This window comes from Tamandua tetradactyla, chromosome 9, assembly GCF_023851605.1.
Source record: "Tamandua tetradactyla isolate mTamTet1 chromosome 9, mTamTet1.pri, whole genome shotgun sequence".
In the NCBI taxonomy this organism is placed as follows: Eukaryota; Metazoa; Chordata; class Mammalia; order Pilosa; family Myrmecophagidae; genus Tamandua; species Tamandua tetradactyla.
This window is the reverse complement of record NC_135335.1, coordinates 2139058-2161430: the sequence shown is the minus strand read 5'-3', so window position 1 is coordinate 2161430 and position 22373 is coordinate 2139058.

Genomic DNA, 22373 nt, shown 5'->3' with positions numbered 1-22373 from the left:
GCGCAGGCTTTGATCTCAAGTCTTCAGTCTTGCCCGCCAGGGGACATCAAAGTTTGGCCAGGGGACATGTGTCCAGCAGAGCTGGTGGTGATGGAAAGGTGGCCCTTCCCGTTTCAGCGACGTGAGCCCGGACTGCGGCACCCTTTTACGCCTGCCCTCTGGCTGTGTCCTCTGCCCTCAGACCCTTCCCTCTGGCCATGTATGACCCCGCCTGTGGCCTCAGAGACAGGAGACGGGGGAAGCCATTAGGCCAGAGCAGGTCAGAGGAGGGAAGGCGCCCTGCCCTCCCTCAGGGCTGTCCCTGCTACTCGCCACAGGAGGGCAGGCCTGGTGGCCTCAGGAGGCAGGAGCCCCTGGTCCCTGGACTGCGCAGACAAGCTGTAGGCCCCACGGGGAGCGCTGGACGGGGTGGTGGCCTGCTGGGGAAGCCTGAACAGGCCTGCAGGCACTGAGGGTGGTGGCCTGGGGACAGCAGAGGCCGCGGCCTGGGCTCCCACCTGTGCCATCTGCATTCCAGGTGTGGGTCCCCGCCCAGCCGCTGCCCCTGCTGGGAGGGACACCAGTGGGCAGGGAGGGGCCGGCGGCTTCCCCATGTCCCCCTCCAGCCCCCCAGCCTCCGCCCCGCGTTGGAATCTCCTGGTTCAGGTCCTGGCCTGAGCTGAGGCTCCCAGGCCTGGCAGGGTGGGGGTCCCCCAGGGCTGGGCGGGCTGCCCCTTGCGCTGGCAGGAGGCTCCACGTCACGTGCCCCACGCTCCCTCTCAGCCCTGCCTGGCCTCCCAGGGACACTGCTTGGACCGCCTGGGGCTGCCCACTGCCTGGCCTCAGTCTCCCCGGCTGTCTCCTCACTGGCTCCCCATCTCACTTTCAGGGGCCCTCTCGTTCTGGCCTCCACACCGGCCTGCGGCCTGGTCCCCGTTCTGGCCCCCTGTCCCTCACGAGCCCGTCCGTGCCCCCGGTCCCCCTTGACCCTCCACCTGGCTCCGTCCAGCCCTGCCTCGCACGCCCTGGCGGCACTGTGTGCTGCCGACGCCCGCCCTGCAAGGACAAGGGCCCGGCTAGGGGCGGGTGCAGCCGGCGCTGCCCCAGGAGGACAAGCTGGGACACGTGGCAGCCAGGCCCCCAGGATGGGTTATTTCTGGAATGTGGGGCCGGCCAGCCTCGGCGTGAGGCACGGACAGCTGCCAGCGTCTTCTCAGAACCACCAGCAGGCAGGAGGAGTGACCCTGATTTCTGCCTCGCAACCAGCTCGCCACCTGGTCCCCCGCCCAGTCCCCAGCCCAGCGACCGGCGCCCAGCCCAGCACCCGAACCCCAGTCCAGCACCCGGCACTTGGACCCCACCACAGCACCCAGCCTCCGGCCCTCCAACCAACCCAGCCCCCAGCCCCCAGCCCTGGCCTGGCCCCTGGCCCCAAACCCACCACCCAACCCCCACCTAGCTCCTGGCCTGCCACCCAGACTCTGTACCAACACCCAGACCCCAGCCTACCACCCAGCACCCAGCACCCAGCATCTCGGCCAGCACCCAGCCCTCAGCTTGCTGCCAAGCACCTGGCCCACAACCCAGCACCTGAACCAGCACCCAGTCCCTGGCCGCCCAGCACCCGGCCTGCCCCCCAGCCCCAGCCCTCCATCCAGGGCTGCCCCAGGCACGGCAGGCAGGCTGGGCACCCTCTCCACGGGGCAGCCAGAGCTCAGTGTAGGACTGCCACACTGGGAGCTGGGCCACCTGGGCCTCTGCCCCGGCCGTGAAGGACGGCTGAGGAGAGAGGTGCCCCCTCCCCGCATTGTCTAGACTCCTCTGAGGAGCTGCTCCCCAGGCCCCCTTGATTTTCTAGGCCTGGGGGCTACCCCAGCCTGCCTGACCCAACATCGAGCGTCGCTGAGTTGGAGGTCATTCCTGGGAGTGGAAAATGCTGATCCCCAATCCCGGCAGCCCCCTTTGTCAGGGTTGGGGCCCAGAATCTGCATTTTATCAGTTCTGCAGGGGCTTCTGAGAACCACTGATGAGGGGTCCTGAGCCCAGAGGGCCTGGTGCCAAGCTGGGCCTGAGATCCTCACCGTCCAGCCCCCTCCACCGTGCTCCGGCCACTTCCCCTCTGCCCTGACCCTGCACCGCTCCCCTCCCTCACTGGCCTGGGCCATGCGGTGCCCCGCTGCCTCAGGGCCTTTGCATGTGCCGCTCCTGCTACAGGGAGACACTTGTCTCCAGGCTTCTCAGAGTGGCCGGAGGAGACCACGTCCTCAGCTCTGAGCGCCCCGTCCCACTGGCTGCCCTGGCAGGATCATTCCCTGGTGCCAGCGTCTGAAGCACGCACCGCTGCTGGGGCTGTCCCGAGAAAGTGGCTGGGCGAGGCCAGGTGTCTAACGCCCAGCATCCAGCAGGCGCTTAGCACATGCTAAAGGAAGCCCAGGAACCCGCCGGCACTCTTGAGTCTATGGCTCTCGGGCGCATCTCTTGCAGAGCTCCTCGAAAGAGCAGAGGCTCCGCAGCCCAGGGCCTTAGGGGGCAACTACTGGGACCCTATCAGGGCCAGCTGCACCTGGGCACGTGGCAACCCGGCCCCTTCCTCACGCCGATGCTCGGGGGCTGATGACTGCAGCGGGTCACCACGCAGCGAGGGGCCCGGTGGGCGGGGCAGCCCCAGGTCAAAACCGGGGCCCCCAGCCTTTGGAATGGCGTCCGCTCCTGCACCCCCCCGACTGCACCAGGCATCAATGTGCCTCGGCGACTCCTGGCTCGGCCAGCACCACCGTGCCGCAGCGGCCCCTGATAGAACATTCTGGAACATGTCGCCCCCCCGCGTGGCCCCCCCGATTTACCAGCCGCCTGCCCCCGGGCCTTGGCTGCCGGGTGGAAAAGGGGAAGCGGGGCAGGTCTTCCCTTACGTGGCAGTCGTGAGAATTCAGTGAAGTAACATGTGAAATGTACATGATGGAGGTGGGAATTCTGTCCCAATGTCACCAAATCAGAGACGCTGTCTGCATGTTCTGGGACTGCAGAAGCCAAGTACCCCCAAACCCGGCGGCTCAGAAGCAGGGTGTTGCCTTCTCTCGGTCTGGGGGCCAAAGTCCAAGGCGTTGGCAGGCTGCATGCCCCCCACCCACCCCGGCCCTGGGGAAGACTCTCCTGTCTCCTGGCTTCCGGGACCTTCCGGAACCTTGCTCCCATCTGCCTCCCCGTATCCACGTGGCGTCTCCCCCGATCTCTCTGTGTCTTGTCTCCCCTTTTCACAAGGACGCTGGAGCCCGGAGCCCCCGCTCTGGCCTTGTCTTAGCTTCCCGCACTTGCGCCCGTGGGCCCAGGGGAAGGTCACGCTGTGAGGTGCTGGGTTAGACGACACCATGTCTTCTGGGGGGCCTGCACTGTCAACTGCCCTCGCTAGGAGGGGAGAGAAGCCCGAGGGCAGCTTTGACATGGCGTTTTCCGATCTCAGCGTTTCATTCGGCCTATGGGAGGTTCTGCGGGGTGGACGGGGGCCCAGACCGGCGGACGTCGAGTTTGTCCCACCCACAGAGGCTGGGGACGGGGAGGCTGGGAGGCCCGCAGGTGGGGCGGGCAGGGGGCCGGACAGCTAGAGCGGGCAGGCACCGGCACCATCGCTGCCGCCCCAAGGCGTGGGTCCTGAGTGAGTCAGGAGCCTGAGGCCAGCCGTGGTTGGCACAGCACTGCCCCACGCCAGGGAGTCATGGAGCAGCCCCCCTGCCCTCCTTCTCCATACCCCTTCCCAGGTAACAAGCTGGGAGCCTCTGGATCCTGGCTCCAGGCCTACTGCCCGTGGGCCTAGAACCCTCTAGAAGCCCTGGCGGTGCAGCACCCTCCTCCACCCGGAATCCTGGGATCCCGCCGGCTATCCTAGGCACGGAGTCAAGAGGGCTGTAGGCCTCGGCATGGTAGGGAGGAACGGAAGGAGCTGGCACTTCCCCGCCTTGCCGTCATCCTGTCCACCTGAGGACTCAGGTCAGGGCAGAGGGCCCTTCCCGAGGGCTGCTGGGAACCCCACTCCCACTGTCAGATGCCGGCCTGGTGGCTGGCCTCACGAGGTCCACCCAGGTGCTGTACCCAGGCCTCTGGGGCAGGAGCAGGGCAGGCCCAGGGGGGCCAGTGGGGACGAGGGGGAGAGCTGCACCCCAGCAGACCCTTCCCAGGCCCCCTGGAGCCACAGCTGCCCTCCCCAAGGCACGGATACCCACCTGACACTTGCTGGGGGAGGGAGGTTCCAATACCAGGGAGTGGGCTAAGCGGGGACAGAATACGGCAGCCAGCTCAGAAGGGTGGGGCCAGCTGGCTCAGTGCAGGGATGGCTGGGACGCCATGTCCACCTGCCCGGACGCCATGTCCACCTGTCCAGGACGCCATGGCCACCTGCCAGGACGCCATGTCCACCTGCCCAGGACGCCATGCCCAGCTGCCCAGGACGCCATGCCCAGCTGACCAGGACACCATGTCCACCTGCCCAGGAAGCCATACCCACCTGCCCAGGACGCCATGCCCAGCTGCCCAGGACGCCATGCCCACCTGCCCGGACGCCATGTCCACCTGCCCAGGACGCCATGCCCAGCTGCCCAGGACGCCATGCCCACCTGCCCAGGACGCCATACCCACCTGCCCAGGACGCCATGCCCAGCTGCCCAGGACGCCATGCCCACCTGTCCAGGACGCCATACCCACCTGCCCAGGACGCCATACCCACCTGCCCAGGACGCCATGCCCAGCTGCCCAGGACGCCATGCCCACCTGCCCGGACGCCATGTCCACCTGCCCAGGACGCCATGCCCAGCTGCCCAGGACGCCATGCCCACCTGCCCAGGACGCCATACCCACCTGCCCAGGACGCCATGCCCAGCTGCCTAGGACGCCATGCCCACCTGTCCAGGACGCCATACCCACCTGCCCAGGACGCCATGCCCACCTGCCCACCTGCCAGGACGCCATGTCCACCTGCCCAGGACGCCATACCCACCTGCCCAGGACGCCATGCCCACCTGCCCAGGACGCCATGTCCACTTGCCCAGGACGCCATGCCCACCTGCCCACCTGCCCGGATGCCATGTCCACCTGCCAGGACGCCATACCCACCTGCCCAGGACTCCATGCCCACCTGCCAGGACGCCATGTCCACCTGCCAGGACGCCATGCCCACCTGCCAGGACGCCATGCCCACCTGCCAGGACGCCATGTCCACCTGCCCAGGACTCCATGCCCACCTGCCAGGACGCCATGTCCACCTGCCAGGACGCCATGCCCACCTGCCAGGACGCCATGCCCACCTGCCAGGACGCCATGTCCACCTGCCAGAACGCCATGTCCACCTGCCCAGGACGCCATGCCCACCTGCCCAGGACGCCATACCCACCTGCCAGGACGCCATGTCCACCTGCCAGGACGCCATGTCCACCTGCCCAGGACACCATGCCCACCTGCCCAGGACGCCATGGCCCCCTAACCCCATGGCCACCTGCCCAGGACCTGGCGTCACTAGCACCACCTCTGTGACCTTTAGGAGTTCCTCAGCCTCAGCCCAAAGTGGATGGCATGAAGCTCGGGTGGGGCTGCGTCTCACCACCCTGGAGCCCCCTCCCCTCCCTCCCCTCCCCCACGGCTTCAGGTGCCTCCAGCAGGAGCAAGGTCTTCACCGTGGGGCGTGCAGCCCCTGGGGAGGGGTTCAGGTAGCCTTGGGGTCACCCTGGGGGCCCCTGGACCCAGGGCGAAGCCCAGGCTGGGCGGGGGGTGCTGGTGCCTGACTGTGCCACGGGCCGCTCCCTCTGCAGAGGGCGCCTGGGCAGCTCCGTGCCTGCACACCCCACCCTTCGGGCGCGGCCGCTTTGATGTCCCAGGGCCGCCTTGCAGGCGGGTGGGTCCCCGAACTCCTCGCGCCCCCTTTGAAGCTGGCTCTGCCCCTCGGGCTCACGCACCGCAGAAGTGGAGCTGCGGCGAGTCCTCACAGGTTCTCGGGAGAGGGGTGCAGCCTGCACCGGCCCCCACCCTCCATCACCAACACAGGGGAAGGGCGTGAAGACTCCCAGGGAGGGGGTGCTTCGCCCCAGCTTGTGCCCGAACCGCCCAAGCTCCAGATTCCCCACTGAGAGGTCCCCAGCCCCCCCCAAGCAGAGACAAGAAGTGAGGCTGGGTGGTCAGAAGGCCAGCAGGGCGCTGAGTGGAGGTTCTGCTTGAGGGCTTCCTGGGGGAGGTGACCTGAAAGACGGGGTGCCTGTACCCCCTGACCTCGCAACTACTGGGTAGGACGGAAGCAGTCAGCCAAGGTTCCAGGCTCGTTGATGCCCCCACCTTGCAGGGTGCAGGAGGCGGGGCGGTTGCGCGCCTTATCAGGGCCGCCTCTCCCACCCCACCTGCAGCCGATGGAGAGATGGGGAGCCTGGTCATAAACCCGTTTGTTCCCCCGAACGAGAGCGGGAATAAAAACCTCAGCCAACAAAGCGGGGCCAGAATCAAAGCTGACTTATCTTTTCATTTTGCTATAAAATTGCAGAATCAAAAAGGCAGGCGGTCTCTTTGTGGCTCAGTGGCTGGAGACATTTCCGGGGAGAACGTGGCTGAGCAGGGGCTGCCGCTGCCCTCCCAAGACCCCAAGGTGGGGTGGCCCCCGGTGCACGGGGGTGTCTTGAGGAGACCCTCCCCAAGGCCCCACCTCCCTGACCAGGGCATCCCCTGGGCCCCAGGAGGGTATGGCTGGCTGTGCATTGGGTGGTCCCAGGTGACAAGACTGATGGACAGCCCCAGCTAGCGGCCACACCCGCTCTGGGCAGCTGCTGGTCCGCTGGGCTCCCCTGGCCCGGGAGATGCACCCCCGATCTCTGAGATGAAACCTTCCCCCACAAGCCTCTGGAACTTCTAGTCCAGGGAAGGAGACACACTAGGGGGACAGGCCTGTCCCAGGGGTCCCCTCAGTGGTCACATTAGTGGGAACTCCAAGGATGACCAGGCCCCCCAGGTGGTGCCTCCCAGCAGCCCGGTGCCTGGGGAGCGCCTGTCAGTTGGTGGAGCAGATGGCACCCTGGAACCACGGGCAGCCAGGGGTCCACACCAGAGGCCCCCTGAACACGCTGCAAACACATACACTCCTGCACACGCGCATGCACATGGGTGCTCCTGCACACAGGCACACCAGCACACACATGCACACACCTGCGTACCTGCACTCACCTCTGCACACACCTGCACATGTCTCCACATACACAGACGCACGCCGTGAATATGCACGTGCATGCATGTATGCAGCACTGACCTCCCAACACATTGCATTGAGCCCTTCGCAGATGGGCCAAATGGTCCTCTAACTGACCAAAAGTCAAACTCTCACTAATGTGAACAAGTGGAGAAGTTAAAGTAACCCCAGAGACTGGTCACCTGGGGCTCAGCCTCAAGAGGGAGGCTGCAGGGCGCTAAACTCTCCATCCATCCATCTACCCACTGTGCAAACGTGTGCCCTGCCCCCACCGAGGTGTGTCCCCACCCAGTGCGCACGGGTGCCTGCCCTCGGGCAGCCCGTCTCGCCTGGGTGCTGCCTGACGCTTCACCTCTTTTCCAACCCAAGCTGAGCCTGAGCAGCCCTTCCCTTGCAAACAGGCCCGACAGGTTGGGACACTGAGGAGAACAGGCCTCCCGGGGGTGGGTGGGGAGAGGCAGGCAAGGGAGGGGTTGAGAGCACGCCTCCCCCCTCCCGCCCCAGGAGGTCCCGGTCCCCTGCAGCCTGCCCAGCCCGCAGCACCCACCTCCCCTTCTCCCGGGACCCCGGTGCAGGGCAGCCTGGTATGGGCGTGGGGCCCGGGGCAGGATTCCTTCCCAGGCGGCACTTGTAAGCATGAGCTGGGTGAGCAGAGCAGTCTCAGGGCTTGTCATCTCCACAGGACCCAGGGCCAGTAGGGCTGGGGGCCAGGGTCTGGCCTCACTGTCCATCTTCTGGGTCTGCTCCCCACCCAGGATAGGGCCTGGTTCTATGGGGCCACATGGTCCCAAATTTGAGTGGAGTCTCAATGGCCTCTGTGGTGGGGTTGGGGAGGGGCAGGGAATCCCGCTTCAGGGAAGTCTCCCTGGAAGAGCTGTCCTTCCAGCCACACTGAGGAGCCAAGAGGGACACAAAGAAGCAGCCCTCTCCTAGCAGTGTCCTAGGAGGGGCCTGGACACTCCTCTCCGGGGGCATGTTGGGCCAGGGGAGAAGTCCAGGAGACTTGCTCATTAACTCTGTGTCCAGAAGCTCAGCAGAGGATGCAGTTTAGCGCCCTGCAGCCTCCCTCTTGAGGCTGAGCCCCAGGTGACCAGGCCCTGGGGTTACTTTAACTTCTCCACTTGTTCGCATTAGTGAGGGTTTGACTTTTGGTCAGTTAGAGGACCATTAGGCCCATCTGCAAAGGGCTCAATGCAAGCCTATTTGACGGGAAGACAGGAAGCAGGACTCGGGCCTTTCCACCAAGAATGTGACTTTGGAGGGCATTTGGAATAAGGCAAAAATCTTGTTCTCAATTTCTCTCTCCCTCCCTCCTTCCCTACCACCCTCCATCTCTAACTCCATCCATCCCTCCATCAATCCATCCACCCTTTCACCCATCCACTCCTCCTTCCCTCCATTCCTCCCTCCCTCCATCCACCCATCCACCCATTCATCCACCCATCCAACCGTCATCCATCTACCCATCCATCCTTCTATCCATCCATCCATTCATCTATCCACTCATCCATTCCTCCCTCTCCCCACCAGTCATCTATCCAATCGTTCAACCATCTCCCCACCACCTCTCCACCCATCCATCTACCCATCCATCCATCTACCCAGCCACTCATGTATCCATCCATCCATCCATCCATCCATCTACCCAGCCACTCATGTATCCATCCATCCATCCATCCATCCATCCATCCACCCACCCATCCATCCATCCATCCATCCATCCATCCACCCATCCATCCTTCTATCCATCCATCCATTCATCTATCCACCCACCCCTCCCTCCCTCTCCCCATCAGTCATCCATCCAATCATTCAACCATCCCTCCCTCCACCTCTCCATCCATCCATCTACCCATCCATCCATCTACCCAGCCACTCATGTATCCATCCATCCATCCATCCATCCATCCATCCATCCATCCATCCATCCATCCATCTACCCAGCCACTCATCCATCCATCCAACCATCCATCCATCCATCCACCCCTCCCTCCATCAATGCATCTACCTACCTATCCAAACTTGTTAGAAAACTAAGTAATGTTTGGTTGTTGGTCAACTCTGATTCCACATTTGCTTTGCACATCGATGGTCTTCCTCCATTCCTGTGGGTACTGCCTGTGCCCAAGTGAAAGCACGAGGATGGATGGGGCGGGGGAGATGGGGGGCAGGAGGATGGGGCAGCACTTAACAAAGACCTGGGCAGGAATGGATGCGCCTCCAAGCTGGACCCAGTAGCAAGTCATGCTGGCAGCAGCCATAGGGACTGCCCAAGCCCTGGTGGCTGCATGTCCTGCCCAATGGTCACTTCAGTCCCAGTGGCCTGGAGGTCCTACCTGATGGCCCACTTCAGTCACGAGAAAGCGGCTTCACTTCTGGGGTGCTCTTCGGAGGACTGATTTGTCTTAAAGGGACCTGGATTGGACAGTCTTCACGTGCATCCCTGGAGATCCATGAAAGACCAGAGATCACACCAAGAGGGGTGCAGAGCCCCGAAGGACAGGCTGAGGGGAGGCCTCAACACTGGGGGATCCTGAGGCCGGGGTGGATGGAGCTCACCCCTTCTAGGCATCCATTCAGTCACCCATCCAATCACACTTCCACCCACCCATCTGCTCATCCATTCAACAACTCTCCGTGGCCCGCCTTCAGCGGTGGTGACATAAAGAAGAGGGAGTTTGCAGGAGGTTATGGGCGAACAGCTGGCCTCCTGGGATGGCATGGACTTTTCCAGGCAGGTGGGATGATGAGAAGACCAGCTCACACTCTTGGAGCTGCCCAGCTAACTGGCCAGGCCTCTTCCCAGATCTGGGAAGCAGTGAAGTGGAAGATTCCAGGCTTCTGCTCAGCCCCCACCCCAACAGGAGTTCCCTGGGGCCAGGCTGTGTCCAGTCCTACCGAGGTGGGCATCCGCCTGAAAGCACTGGTGCACTTGTCTGCAGGGCTGTGTTCCAGCCAGCTGCTGTGTGGACTGACACCATGGCCAAGAGCTTTCCACATAGCTCTGTGGCTGGTGGCCATCTGTCCATCTCTCTGTGGCCTTCTGTCTGCAGGGTCAGACTAGCTGGGCTGGTGCTGGCCAGATTCAGACCCCACCCCTTGCCACTCCCAGGATGCAGAGCGAGGTCCATCTTTGGGCGCACTTCTGGCAGGTGCAGACCCCTGGGGGGGGCCCTGCTGGTACTGCTGGCCCTGGGGCTGAGTGGCGACGGGACAGGGGACCCAAAGCACCCAGCATTCCCTGGCCATCTGTCTGGCCCCAACATATCCAGGTGGTGGCCAGGCCCAGCTCTGCACTCTGGCCCCGGGGAGGTGAGAGGCTCAGGCCTGAGGTGTCTCTGTCTTGTCCATCTGGGACTGCGGTGGGGGGTTCTGGGCTGGGCTGAGAATGACCCTGAGGTGTGTCCTAAGGAGGGCCTCGACCCCCTCCCCACGGGCTGCAGAGAGCAGGGGCTGGGAGCAGGGAGCACCAGCTGTCACGCAGCTTGCCCTGCAGAGGACCCCTGAGTCCACCCTACCCTGCGCGTGTCGGGCCCTGGAAGGACCACCTGCCAGCCCTCTGGGTGCCCGTGCTCCCCTCTTGGGTGGGAGGCCACCTCAGTGGACGGGTTCACTCCATCTCCCCAGCCCCAGAGACGCAGTCCCAGCTCGAGTGGGGGCGTCTGCCCACCCCCCGCCCCACACACTGCTTCTGAGCTGGGCTTTGCTCCAGAAGGAAAGGACACCTGCCCCCATCCCCAAACCCCTGGCAGGGTTGGGTTGCCAACCCAAGGCCCTTCTGAGACTGAATGTGTGTGTGTGTGTGTGTGTATGTGTGTGTAAGGCAGCAAGTCCCTGTGCAGTGCAGGGTGGCTGGGAGACTTTGGGCCGGGAGGGGCTGACACAGGTGTGAAAACACCATAGGTGTGTGCATATGTGTGCACGAGTGAGCATGCCCGTGTGTGGATGGGTGGGCACATGCATGTGTGGGCGTGTGCTTATGGGCACGCATGTGGGTGTGCGTCTGTGGCTCTGTCAGAGAGACCCCCGTTTCCAAAGTTGGGATGGGAAGCCCCCCGCAGACCAGTACCCCCCAGATCTGTCTGGGAGCTGCTGACCAGTGGGCCTGGATACTGGGGACAAAGCAGCCACGGGTCCAGATACCCTGGGGAGAGTGTAGGGGCTGGGGGTGGCCGCGGGTGCCACAGGAGGGGCTCAGAGCTCCATCTGGCCCTGCCCTGCTCTGCACCCCTCCCCAACACGGGAGCTGCCCTGGCGGCTTCACAGAGCGCTGCTGTCCCATGCCCTTCGTGCACCCCCACCGCAGGCCCTGTGCCAAGCACCCACTAGCCAGGGCAGCCCGGGAGGGCAGCGGAAGGCGTGGGGACCTGGGCCATGAGGCTGCAAGGCCTGGCTGAGCTGCGTTTGGGCACGGGTGCGGGGTGGGTCCTCGGGGACCCCAGCAGGAAGCGCACCCCTCATCTCAATCCGCCGTGGCGGGAGCCTTCTGGAGACTCTGTACCTCTAGATCCGCTGAGGCCCCACTGAGTGAGCTGGGTCAACCCTGCTCCGCAGGCCCCATGGGAGAACCCCGGAGGTGGGGGCCACAGGACACGGGTGAAAATGCGCCCGGTGAGATGTGGATTCAGATAAATGGCATGTTTGGGGCAGAGTTATACTAAAGGCACTGCTTCTTTTCTCTTCAGATGAGAGGGGACACATTCCAGCTGCCTCGCTGGGGGGGCCTGGGCAGAACCCCCAAAAAGCTCCCAGTGAGGCACCCTGCTCCCCACCCCCGCCTGATGAGAGCCATCCCTGAAGTCTGGGGACAGAGAGGCCTTCTAGAAGTGAGGGCAATGGGAAGGGGGAGAGGAGCGGGATGGAAAGGGGGAGGGGGAGGGGAGAAGAGGGGGTAACGAGGGGGAGGGGGAGGGGAGAGGGGTGACAAGGAGGAGGGGGAGAAGAGTGACGAGGGGGAGGGAGAGAGGAGAGGGGTGACGAGGGGGAGGGGGAGAGGAGAGGGGTGACAAGGGGGAGGGGGAGAGGAGAGGGGTGACGAGGGGGAGGGGGAGAGGAGAGGGGTGACGAGGGGGAGGGGGAGAGGAGAGGGGTGGCGAGGGGGAGGGGGAGGGGAGAGGAGGGGGTGACAAGGGGGAGGGAGGAGCCCGCAGTTCCAGGGAAGTGGCAGCTAACCACCTAGACCTCCCAGGAAGCAGGAGGCCGTGTGTGTGCGTGAGTGTGTGTGAGTGTGCGTGAGTGTGTGTGAGTGTGCGTGCGCCCCCTCAGCCCCTGGCCCAGTGTCCCGCCTGCCCCCTAAGTGCCCTGCCAATGCCGCCGCCCCCTCCCCTTCTCTGGGGCCTTGTCCCCAGTGTTCCCAGAGTCACCATCTCTTCCTCCAGGGTCTCAGCCAGGGGCTCCCCTAGAGAAGGCTGGTGGAGACCCGTGTCCCACTCCTGTTTCCCCCCCACCTCGCGTCAGCTGAGCCCCCAGCCCAGAGCCCCTGACTCTGACCAGCGTCTCCTCCCAAATACAGGGTTATGGCGCCCCCGTGTGGCCACGAGCAGCACCGCGGGCAGCTAGACTGTGCATGCTTGTGTATGTATGTGAGCATTCCTCTGTGTATCTGTGTCCGTGTGTGTGTGCGAGTGTGCACGTGTTTCCGTGTGAGAACCTGTGTGAACATCTGTATGTGCCTGTGTATCTGTGTAAGTGTGCAGGTGTATGAGTGTGAGTGTGTATGCGTGTCTCTGTAAGAGTATGTGTGTGCATGAGTGTGAATGTATATGTATATGAGTGTATCAATGCATGGGTGTACATGAGTATCTGTGTCTGTGCCCATTTGTGTGAGTGTGCAAGTGTACGTGTGAGAGTTTCTGCGTTTCTGTGTGTATCAGTGTATGCGTGTCTGTGCAAGTGTGCATGTGAGTGTGCGTGGTGTGAGAATGAGTAAGGCCCCACACCCGTGTTTCTGCTGCCCCAGGTCCAGCCTCTTTGGCCCCCAGGTGGAGTCTCAGGCCCCCCCCCCCCCCCGCGGTCCTGAAGGGGGGGCTGGGGGGGTCCCAGAGCCCACATCCCTTGCCTCTCCCTCGGCCTCAGGGTTCTAGTTGGGGGGAGGCTAAGGTGGTGGCGACCCCGGGCCGGCTGGATGTGGGCGCCAGAACGTGGCGGGGCCACCCCTCACCAAGACCCAGGCCCAGGGTCTCAGCCCCGCCGGGTCCTGCCGGACCCCCCCACCATGGGGGGCTGATGCGTGTCTTCCCGGCTTCCCAGTGGCAGAGGCAGCCTGACTACTAGGACCTGAGGCCAGACACCCCTCCCTGCACACGGTGAGCCTCTGTTCTCTCACCTGTCAGATGGGGTGAAGAGATCAGAGCCCCAGGCGCGGTTTGGGGGCCCCTCAAATGCACAGGGGGGCACACGTCCCTGAGAAGCAGCATGCCGGGACTGGGAGCGCAGACGGAGGCCGGGAGGGCATGGCGTCTAGGGCCCCCACTCTACGGCTGCTGGGGAGCTGGCTGTGCCGAGGGCCGGCGGTCCCGCATGTCCCTTGTCAGAGCCCTCGGGGACGCCGGCTCCTGGGGGGGCCGGGGGGCACCTCTGAAATTCCCACGAGCGCTGCCCGCCCTCCCCGCGAAGCGCACCACAGGCTGTGGCTTAGAGCCTTCGGGGACCCCTGGAGGGACCTTCGGTGGGAAGACCGGGTCCCCACCCCGCCACCAGCCCTGGAAAGCGGGAGAGCAGGGCCCTGCCAGAGCCGGAGCCCCACTGCCTGAGCGGCCCTGGGAGCCCCTGGGCAGGGGCTGGGGGCGTGCGGAGCCCCTTCCCCGCCTCCTCCTTCCCGCTCTCCCCGCCCAGGCCCCCGCAACCTTCCGGCCCGGAATGGGCGGTCATACCGCGGCCGGCCACGTGGGGGCGCCCGCCAAAGGGGCTCCGGGCGGGCGGGGCCGGGCGGAGGGGGCGGGGGCAAAGAAGGCGGGCGCTGTGGAGGGCGCGGGCGCGGGGGGCACCGCGGGGTAAAAGCTGGGAGGCGAGGACGTGGGTACTCCATGAAGGGTGGGGGGCACAGGGGGTAAGGGGCGACAGGTGCGCACGGGGGGACACAGGGGTTAGGGACAAGGGGGGTCACAGGGGGATGTGGGGAACACCGGGGCAGCAAGGGGAGAGGGATCACGAGAGTGAGTGGGAATTATGGGGAGCAAGGGGACGGGGGTTCCAGGTGCAAGAAGTGGGGGAACTGGAGGTGCCCCCGCTCAGCACCCGTACCCCATGTGCACACACCCCATATTCTCTCCACACACATGGCACTGCACTCATACACGCACGTCACCCCTCAGATTCACACACCACCACACACACCCTCGCATGCCCTGCACACTTGCTCCCCACAGAAACACCTGCACACGCGCCCTCCCCCTCTCCTCAAATGGACAACCTCAGGTCCAGTCCCAGGAGGGGCACCGGAAGCCAGGTTCCCTGCCCCCCAATTCCCTGCAGTCTCCTGCCCAGCGATGTTTCTAGTGATGATGGGGAGCTGGGCGGGGCGTGGACCCCAGACCCAGCTGGGGACACGCCAGTCTGCCCTCCGCTGTCCCCTGCCTTCTGCCGCCGGCTGGGCTGTGAGCCCCAAGGTAGGGGTGGGGTGTCCTGTGGGCTCCGGGCGGCCCAGGCTGCAGCCGGGGACAGCGGCCAGTGGGCATTCTCTCGCAGGGCCTTCTCCCAAGTACTCCCGAAACCACCTCCCTCCGGTGCAACACAAGCACAAAACCCGACTCTCTTGGCACGGTGCCTACTGCGCCCTGCTCAGCACCCCTGTCTCCCCTTCCTGCACCCCTGCCCCCGAGGGCAGGGCAGAGTCTCCCAGGGCCAGGCCTCTGCACACCCTGACCCTCTGTCCAGGACCCTGCAAGCAGGTGGGGCCAGGCGGCGGTTGTCAGGGTGACAGAGCCAGGCGGGTACGGTGGAGAGGCTGGCAGCGGAGGCTCTGGTGCCCCAGGCGGTGGGGACAGATGTGCAGACAGAACGCCGCGTGCCAGCTGTGCAGGGTATGGGGGGGCCTCCAGGCCCAAGGCTGGCCCAGGGGCCATTTGCAGGCCCAGCTTCCGGCCCTGCCCAGCGGTGCTCCCCCCAGCCCCCAGCCCCTGGCACCAGGTATCAGATGGGACACCACAGCCCTAGGGGTGGGGGCACTTGAACGGCCACCCCTTGGCCTGGCACCCAGGGAAGGGCCTGGGGTCCTTGCAGGAAACTGGGAGAAGGGTGGAGAGAGAGTGGCGCCTGAGGCTGCCACCCTCTGCAAGCCATCTGAACCCAGGGACCTCGGGGTCTGCCTCTGGGGTCCCCGGATGTGCTGCCCCCAAGACACCAGCCAGGTCCCAGTGTGCTTTCTGCCACAAACCTCCGGGGGCTTGGCAAGATGCCCCAGCCCAGCCTCCATTCCCCCGTGCCAGGGCAGGAACCCCTTGCCCGCAGGTGGGGGAGGGGCCAGTTGCTCGGCGGACGGCAGGGCCGGGGGGCCTCAGCCCCAAGATGGGCGCGGCTCCCACAGACGTGTGGAGTGGAAGAGCTGGCCAGGTCGCTGGACACTGGGGACACGTGGCCTCCTTCAGTCGAGAGCCGGGTCTGGGTCCCAGCCTGGAGGGGATTGCCCTGCAAATCACACCACACCCCAATTTTGGGTCCCTTTGCTGCTGTTTCTGGGGGCCCAGCTGCTGCCACAAGGGACACCCTGAAAGTGGGAGTACTGGCACACCCCGAGGGTTCCACAGGCTCTGCTACAGGCCACAGAGCCAGGCCCACGCATTTCCCGTTTCCCAGTGCATAGAAATATTAGGTTTACACTGTCATCTACTCAGCGTTACATCTGAAAACAAATGTGCACACCTTTAAAATACTTAATTTAAAATACTTTATAGCTAAGATATGCTGACCATCATCTGAGCTTCCGTGAGCTGGGGTCTCTGCTTTGAGGGGCTGAAGATGTGGCGGACAATGGTTCGTTGCATCAATTGGCGCGTCCTTCCACAGGAGATTTCTATTTACTCTGCCCAGATGCATCCGAGGAATCACTATCTGTGGCAGCTGTACCCTCACCAAATGTAGTTCTTAAATATAAGACTTGAAAGTCTAAACGACTCCTTGAGCCGCGGGCTGCAGAATGGCTCGTGTCAGCAGGATGAAAGGAGCTCCTCTCGTCCCCTCCATCCGAGCTTTTGGGTGACCAGGTGCATGGTCAGTGAGCGGTCCTGTTTTGAAAGGAATCCTATTTTCTGAGCAGTAGGTCTCAACAAGGGCCGAAAAATACTCAGTAAAGTGCATTGTAAACACGTGTGCATCGTCCAGGCTTTATGTTCCATTTATAGAGCCCAGGCAGAGGAGATGTGGCATCTTCCTTAAGGGGCCTAAGATTTCTGGAATGGTAAGTGAGCACCGGCTTCAAGTCTCCAGCTGCACTAGCCCCTCACAGGGGAGTCAGCCTGTATCTGAAGCTTTGCAGCCGGGCGCTGGCCTCTCCTCTCTAGCTGGGAAGGTCTGGATGGCATCTCCTTCCAGTGGGAGGCTGTTTCATCTCCATTGAAAATCTGCTGTGTAGAGGCGCCGCCTTCGTCAGCTGCCTTGGTGAGGTCTCCTGGTGAACTCGCTGCAGCTTCTGCGCCAGCCCTCGCCGCTGCGTCCTGCACCGTCATGCGATGGAGATGGCTTCTCTCCTTAAACCTCGTGCACTCGTCCCCTGGAGGCTTCAGACTCTCCTGCAGCTTCCTCACCCTCAGCTTCCTCGGAGTAAGAGCTGGGGACTTGCTCTGGGTTAGGCTTTGGCTTAAGGGAATGTTGTGCTGGTTTGATCGTCCCTCCAGTAAAACTTTCTCCGTAGCAGCAGTGGGGCTGTTTCACTTTATCATGCGTGTGTTCACGGGAGCAGCACTCCCAGTTTCCTTCGAGAACTTTCCCTTGGCCTCCACAGCCTGGCTACCTGGTGCAAGAGGCCTGTGTTCAGTGTCTCTCGGCTTTCCCCATGCCTTCCGCACCAAGCCTGTCACTCTAGCTTTCGATTTAAAGTGAGAGACGTGCGACTCTCCCTTTCTCGTGATCACTTGGAGACCGTAGTAGGGTCCTCAATTGGCCTAACTTCATCATTGTGTCTCAGGGAACAGGGTGGTCCGAGGATGGGGGAGGGAGGGGGTGGGCAGGACACACGCGTTATTGATTAAGTTCGCCGCCTTACATGGGTGCAGTTTGTGGCACCCCCAAACAATTATAATTCTAACATCGAAAATCCTGGTCCACCATAACAGATATAATAACAATGGAAAAGATTGAAATGTTGCGAGAATTACCAAAGCAGGACACGGAGACACTAAGCGAGCAGGGGCTGTTGGAAAGATGGCGTCGATAGAGTCGCTCGACTCTAAGCTTCAATTTGCAAAAAAAAAAATAAAAACAATCTCTGCAGGTGCAGCGGGCAAGGGTGGCCACGTGGAGGGCCAGTGCAGCCGCTGCCCAGCACGTCAGATGGGGATGCACCACAAGCGCCTTGAAAAATAAAAGCCACGCGCAGGATGCTGGGGGAACGACAGACAGCAGAGGTGGCAGCAGGAGAAAAGCGCATCCAGCGGGCTGCAGATGACGCTCTGGAGACCACACGGGAGAGAAGGGCCCGGCCTTCCTGTGTGACAGGAGCCTGGGGGCCGCTGGCCTTCCTGGAGGGGAGTTGTCGTCTTGTTGGGACATCAGTCTGGACATCTTCATGGCGTAGCACTGTAGATGTGCAACCAACTAAATCCCCTTTATAAAAGCCAAAAAACCCCACAAACCCACCCCCCTAAACGCGGCCTCGGGGACACCTCGGCTCCCCACTCTGGTACAGACACACCTACTACCTGGGCTTTGGGCATTGATGAATTGTGCCCCCCCCTAAAAAAAAAAACCCCGTGGGTGGGCCTCCGCTCGGGCAGCCCCAGGAGATTCAGATGGCCCCACCCCATGAAGTGCTTTGCGCTCCTGCCTCATTTGGGGGCGTCCACACTGACCCCCCTGATTTCCCAGGCTCCGGGAAGGCAGACGGCTGGGCTCCTAGCTGCCTGTTCCCATCTGATCTGTTTTACGTGTTTGGGGGCATTAGAGGTGGATTTTGTTCCCCTCTTTATGCGTTTTCTCACCCTCTTAAGTTTTTATAATGCACAAGGGTTACTTCATAGTCAGAAGAGTGTCATCCTCACGTTAGAACAACTGTGGCTCTTCGAGAACGAATATAAAGCTACCAAGCTCCCGTCCGCACAGCCCCGAAAGGGTGTCACGTGGCTGGTCAGGCGCTCAGCAGGCAGACGGGACGTGGGGAAAATCGAGCTTCTCTGCCACATGGCAGCCCTGGGCCCTGGGCCCTCCCCAGGGACGGCCGCGGCCGCAGGCCCTGCGGGGACAGGTGACAGAGCGCAGACCGGGGCAGGCAGCTGCCCTCCCTCCTCCTTTCCTTCCCTCCCTTCTCCCCCTGCCCTCACATCGCAGTCCCTGGGCTCACCCTGAGGCCAGGTGAGGGGCTGGGACCGCCCGGGGCGGGGGGCAGGTCTGTGGCCACGGGGACCCCTGGCTCTGCTCGCTCGGGGGTCCCCGGCGCCCCCCCCCCCCCCCCCCCCCCCGCCCTGCGTGCATGCAGGCAGTCAGTGCGCCTGCAGCTCCAGGGCCGCGCCCCGATTGTGGGCAGATAAAGGAACAAACAAGTCTCTATTCTGGGCGCCTGCAGCTGTTTCTGCAGACGCAGGTCCTGGCGACACACGAGGCGGCCGCGGGCGCTGTCCCGGCCCCTCCCGGGCGCCCCGAGTCCCCAGCGCTGGAAGCCACGCGCCCCGGCATGGTCAGGGTCAGAGGCGTCCGGAGAGGGGGCCGCCTTCCCCGAACCTGGGCCTCGCTCCAATTTCCTCCAGTTTCCTCCACTTTGCTCCCAGGGTGGAAAATGAAGGGTCATCATGAACAAATCAATAAGTGTCCTCAAAGCTTTCAATGGGGGAGAGAACCCGGCAGGCCAGCCCCCGACCCTTCCTTCATGCTTCCCCGGAGACAGACCCTGCAGTGTCCCCCAGAGGGTGCCCCGGTAAAGAGGGCAGGGAGGGGCTCCCCCAGACCTGCCCCAGTGAGGGAGGCCTGGGCAGCAGGGTCTCAGCCCTGGCGGGGGGGTCACCTTGCACCACAGAGGGGGCCTCCAGCTGCTCCCAGACACTCGGACCCAGAGTGGCCACAGCCCGGGGCCTGGGGGGACCCAAGCCCCTACTGCCCCCCGTGCTGCCCCCCTGGTCTCCACCCTGCCATCTCCGTGGTCATGAGGCCCTGCTCGGGTCCCCACTCCGCCCCCCGCCCCTACAGCTGCCCTCTGCCCCCTGCCCTGGGCCTCGGGGCACGTGGGGGCTCACACTGGAGCACAGGTGGCGTGCAAACAGCACACCAGCAAAGGGAAATGAAATAGAGCAAGACCCCTTTGACCTAAGGGATTTCTTCTTAACTGTTCCCTCTCTTTGTCTTTGAGTAGGGGCCTCGCGTTCACTCCAACACCACCCAAACCAGCATCCCGAGACTCTCCCCGCAGCGTCCCTGGGGCGCGTCTACATGGCCATTCTTTTAGGAGTAGACTGTCCGTGTCTCGATTCGTTCCCTGGAGCCGCTGCCCCCACCACGGATCCGTTGTCCCCCCCCCCCCAGAACTGTCCCTTCCCCAGGGAGCTGCCGCCCCCACCTCCCCATGGCACCCCCACCCAGCAGCCCCCACTGCCCGCCCTTAACAGTGTCGCAGCCACTGCCCGGCACATCCTTTGCCCGGGGGGACAAATCCAGATGGAGCTGCTGGGTTCGTGGGTCTGCGTCTATAACGTGGTAAACACTGCACACTCCTCCTGTCTGGGCGGCCCGATTGATTTTCCTCCCGGCAGCAGCTGAGCCGGCGTTCCTGCTGGACTCTTCTAGAACAGCGCCCTTGGTGTACCCGGGGCAGATTGGAGCCAGCGTTCAAACTTCAAGACGGGCTCATGGGGAGAAGGGAGGCCTGTCCCCCGGGCTAAGGCTGGGGAGGGGGCGCAGGCAGAAGGGAGTGGGCAGGGCTGGGGACGGGGCTGGGGGCCGACCAGGGGCCTCCACGTTAGCCAGCTGATGAGGCCCGGTCGGTGGGAGCCACTGAGGGCTCTTGAGTGAAGGAGTGACTGAGGAAACAAACATTTGGTGAAATCAGAATGGGAAGACGCCCGTCTGGACAAGGGGGCGTGGGGTGGCTGGAGGGAGCACCAGGGCCTCTGGAGCCCCTGCGGGGTCTTTGCCCAACACCGGGGCCTCGAGGAGTGGCAGCGTGTGTTAACAAATGGTAGTGTTTGCTGATCGCCCCAAATGGGTGGGTCTGTAGAGAAGGAGGGAGCCCGTGCGAGACCCCAGGGCTCAGAATCAGGGGACAGCGGAGCAGCAGATGTCAGGGACTCCTGTGGACACTGGCCTAGAAACCTCCCCATCTGGGCAGAAGGCAGCTGCCCCAGGACGGGAGGTGGATCCCCGATGTCAGTGCTGCTTCTCAGCCCTGGATGGCAGTGGGGACAAATGTCCAGCATTCTGGAGACCAGCAGGACAGAGGCCCAAGGGGGGGCTGAAGCCCGAGGAGACTTCCCTCCAAGAGCCCATTTGGAGGTCCCACCCTCTTCCCTGGCTGAACCCCAAAATCTGATCCCGCACATGCTGAGGGATACCTCGCCTGCATCCCCCGCCCCCTTGCCCCTGGCTCCAAAGTCTAATCCACAGCTTCTTGGGGTTGAGTTTCTGCAGCAAATTCCCTGGACCTGAGGCACAAGCTTTGCTCTTGTCGGGTGGGCAGTGATCACAGGGGCCCCTCGCCCCAGGGTCCACCCCCCCCCAGCCTGCCAGCCCCCCACAAGCCCTTGGGCAATCTAAGCCTAAGACACCCCATTGCGGTGCCCACGGGGGAGCCACTCGGGGTCCTGAGGGGTCGGGAAGCTCAGGGTCCGCCCATTACCCAGCCCAGGGAAGGTGGGCTCCCCTTCCAGCTGCAGAAGTGGGGGCGAGCCCCACACCTCCCTATTGCTGGGGCAGGGCCTGCAGTGTGTCCACTTGTCACCTGACGGCAGCCCCTGCCTTTTTTGGGCCCTTTGATAAGCATCAAAACGTCAGCGTCAGCCCCAGAGCTCACGTCCCTGGAGCCCCCCCACTGCCAGGACTCACTCATATGCCCCCCAACCCCAGCTGCACCTTGTGAAAAAGAAACAACGGCTCTGGCTTTCACAGTGGCTGCTCTATAAGTGCAGCAGTACATAGCACCCCCGTGTGCAGCGGGGAGGGGCTGGGATGGCCCAAGTCTGCTCTACTTGAGGTGGGGTGCGCTAGCTGGACCCAGAGGAAAAACCGGGGGTGGACAGGTCTGACCCCCGAGGTCACCGCCAACTGAGCCCTCATAGTGGCGAAAGGCTCCACGAGAAAGGGGCGTGGGCCTGGGGCTGGGAGGTGCCCCCTAAAGGGGCTTGCTGCCCTCCCGGCTCCACTTTACACCCACCACGCTGGCAAAAATACAAAAGTCTGGTGTTGTGGGTGAGGACAGAAAATGGACACTCATGGGTTACATCAGCAGGACAGTGATCTGGGCAGCCGGGTTGTTGGAACAGGACAGTCTCCCCAAAAATACCAACTGTGGCTTCCCCAGAAGGGGTCCCCTCCAGGGTCAGGCCGGGGGAGGGCCAAGGCACAGGCACCGCTTGGTTTCTGTGTGCATGCATGTGTGAGTACACATGTGAATGTGTCTGTATGTGCATGTGTGTCTGCATGTGTGTGCATGTGCGTGTCTGTTGCATGCATGAGTGTGTTTACATGTGTGAGTGCATGCATATACACGTGGGTTTACATACTAGAATACCTGTGTGTGCCTGTGCGTGCATGAGTGTGTGCACATGTGTGAGTGCATGCATATACACGTGGGTTTACATACTAGAATACCGGTGTGTGCCTGTGTGCACATGAGTGTGTGCACATGTGTGAGTGCATGCATGTGTACATGAGTGCACATACTAGAGTGCCTGCGTGCATGTGCACATATGTACATGTGTGTTTGTGTGTGTACATAGGAGCACATACTAGAGTCCTTGTGTGTGCCTGTGCGTGCATGTGCTTATGTGTGCATATGTGTGAGTGCATGCAATGTACATGGGTGCACATATTAGAGTTCCCGTGTGTGTCTGTG